The following is a 3327-nucleotide window of genomic DNA, read 5'->3' as shown; positions in this document are numbered from 1 at the left end:
GGATTGAACCAACAACCTTCCAATTGGGGGACGACCCGCTCTACCTCTGAGCCACAGCCGCAAGTGCACTTCCTTTACTGCACTTTCCACCCAGCACCGAGTGATCACCATATCACCAAACTGTTGTAGGCAAAGGAAGATCCTCAGATGAACTGACTTTACTGGTGCATAGTAGGGGTGGGTGAATTGATGCCCAAACAAGGCTTAGTTTGGTACAGGATCCGGGCCCTCTCAGACTGGGGCTGACACCTATTTGATTGGATCCGACAAATCCTTTATCATTGAATGCAAGCCCCACATATACTATAAGATGCTGGCAAGTGGCTTAAAGGTCCAGTGTGTAACATTTAGGAGGATCTATTGACAGAAACGGAATATAATATTCATAGGTATGTTTTTATTAGTGTATAATCAGCTGAACATAGGAATCGTTTTAACTGGTTATAAAACCATTTCAATTTAACACTGATGCCTCTGATCTACATAAACAAATAACACCATCAGCGAGAAGACTGGCTATTTCTAGTTATTCCACAGGGTTGGATTCCCCTTGAAATCAATGAAATGAAGCAGTGATATAAATACAGAATGAAAGTTCCTTGTTGCAAAAGATACACTGTTGCCTTGAACATACAGAAAGGTTTCCTCACAAATATGAAAATAGCTGAGCTAGGAACAGCCATAATATTTAGACACAGCACAAAACACAAGTAGATTTAAGCCTTTCCCATTATATGTTTAGTTGCAAAAGCATATTTTTTATTACTCAGGATTAAGTTTAACTTGCTATTTTTCAATACTGGCCAGATGAATGTAGTTGGTAAAAACAGAACTTATTTCCCAGCTATCCAGAACAAAGTCATGCATAGGCCAAACCCAACCAAAGTCTCAAACTAGTCCCTCCAGGCTTTTTTGGGGGATTGTTGTGGTCTAAAATGCCTGATTTCATAGCAGCTTTTCTAGAATATTGCAATGCATGTTGCCACATGCTTTTTTGTCCTGGAATTGTGTGAGAAAATGAAAATTGCAAAAGTAGTCGCAATGACGTCTAACTCTCTCTGAGAAGAGCTCTCTTTATCAGACCAGGTTAAAGAAAAGGCGCAAAAATTGGTTTTCCAGTATAAAACATAGCCCATAATACTATGTCCAAACTGTTTCAGTAACATTTTCACTGACACAGACCGGCTGACACACACTGCTCTCCTCTCTCCTTAAACTCATCCTGGTTAAAGATGATAGTATTCTAAGTGCTATGGTCTGCTTGATTTTCATCTGTGCTTAAACAAAAGCTAGCTTTAGAGGCAGACCTTGATCACAATGCTATAATAACACACACACACACACACATACATGCACAACACCCTGTCCAAGTCATAAACCTGTGAATTTCATAAACGCTCCAATCGGGAAGAATTTGGCCGGTGCTGTGCTGTTTCTCGTTAACAGTAAATAGCGTCACTGGGTCCTGGAGGTGAAATTACACTATATCATGGCTGAGAGCTCATTAAAAATGGATATGAGTGGTTGACTAACAGTAGCTCCCAGGCTGGAAAGTGTCAACGGGCCCGCCGCTTTCCTTCCATGTTGTAAAAAATTCAAGCTGATGTGACACAGCGGGCACGTTGGTGCCAGACATGCACGGTGATTTATGCCTCTCATTTCTAGTAAGGGACATTTTAAGTGAAAGCACAGGGAATTTGCCAATTTTACAACGAGGCACTGCAGAGGAAAAAGTACAACAGTTGTATACTTGCAGAGATTCTCAGCATTGTTGGGACGAAAAGCAAAGGCGCCTGAATTTAGCATCTGTCAAGAACATGCTCACAAATTACCTGTTGGCACTCAGTTACTATGATCCAAGGCTGACTGCCACACAAACAAAACAGTAAACAGAAAAGAGAATTCATGTTATCACCATTTGAATAGGCTGTGGCATAATATACGAAGCAGAAATGAAGCTGAAGGGAGTAGTCGGGGTTGCTGGTGGAGTACAGTAAGCTGTTTTCTATCATCTCCAATAATACACCACAACATCAGCTCAGAAAGAGCAAAGAATGGATAACAACACCTTTAGCAAGCCATGATGATGAAGGTTTTCAGTCACACTAGCGCTGTGTCTCTAAGGGATGACAATGTAGGTCTGTCAGTCAACTACTGGACACATTGCTATGACATTTTGTATATACAATTCACCTATTGCCCAGAGGATGAATCCCACTGACTTTGGTTATCCCTTAAAGTGTAACTGACCACAGCAGCGTAGCAAAAACAGTGAGCTGGTAGTCAGAGCTAATAAGCAGCTGCTGTCTGTGCATGGGATTGTTGCTTCTATACCAACTACTATATAAACCACTGCACTATAATATAAAAATACTAAGTAGACGGTTGGCAAAACTAGCATAAACTCCTGTGAATGAAGCGTCTTAATCAGTATACATTTGAAAATGATCACAGTGGTTTTACAAAACGTAGGCTGGGGGAGGTGGGCGGCCCTCCTCTGATTAGAGGACTTTGGAACACGTTTTTTGAATAAATGTCACGACGTAAAGCTTTGGCCATACAAGCCTCAGGGTGATTTAAAACAGTGGAGGGCGTGTTGAGACATTTCCAAACCACAAAATGCAGCACCTATATTGATGGGCTTTTTTTTTTACTGTATAGTAATATTATTCAGTTTACAGCTAAGAAAAAAAAATCTTTTAGGGTGGAGTAGCTCTTTCCTCTTCACATCTACTAGACTGATAAGAATGAAACTTGGTGAAGAATACTTGACAACTTTGGTTCACAGTGAAATGTCTTTACATCTATTTGTCATGAAATGTAGGCTTATCCTACTATGCCTGAAGATAGACAGGAAAGGGGGGGAGAGAGAGGTGGGATGACACGCAGAAAAAGTCAGCAGGCTGGAATAAAACCCGTTGCGGTAAGAACTGAGCCTTGGTACAGGGGCTGCCTGTTCCACCAGGTGAGGGCTATCCTGCTATCTCTAACAAAAAAAATAAAATAAAATATAAGAATTTGATTTGGTAGTGCGAGGCAGGCTTGGTCAGGTTTAGGTTCAATAGACCAGCCCGTCTCCTAGAAATAACCTATAATAATAATAATTATTATTATATAATTATTTTCATAGTTACATTGTGGTGACAATGTAATGCCTGCATGCATTATGTTCAGAGACAACTTGCACTACGTGAGATTTTAAAAACATAATAATAATTTGAGAAATATCACACATAATTCCTAAAAATGTTAAATTTAAATGTGAGTTCAATAGGGCATACTCTTAAATGTGGAGAGGGTGTCTGCCTCCCAAACCACAACTGGAAG

Source organism: Morone saxatilis, unplaced genomic scaffold, assembly GCF_004916995.1.
Source record: "Morone saxatilis isolate NCDOM2014 unplaced genomic scaffold, NCSU_SB_2.0 Contig0, whole genome shotgun sequence".
Classification (NCBI taxonomy): domain Eukaryota; kingdom Metazoa; phylum Chordata; class Actinopteri; family Moronidae; genus Morone; species Morone saxatilis.
The sequence above is the reverse complement of the archived record's forward strand: the minus strand, read 5'-3'. Positions refer to the sequence as shown.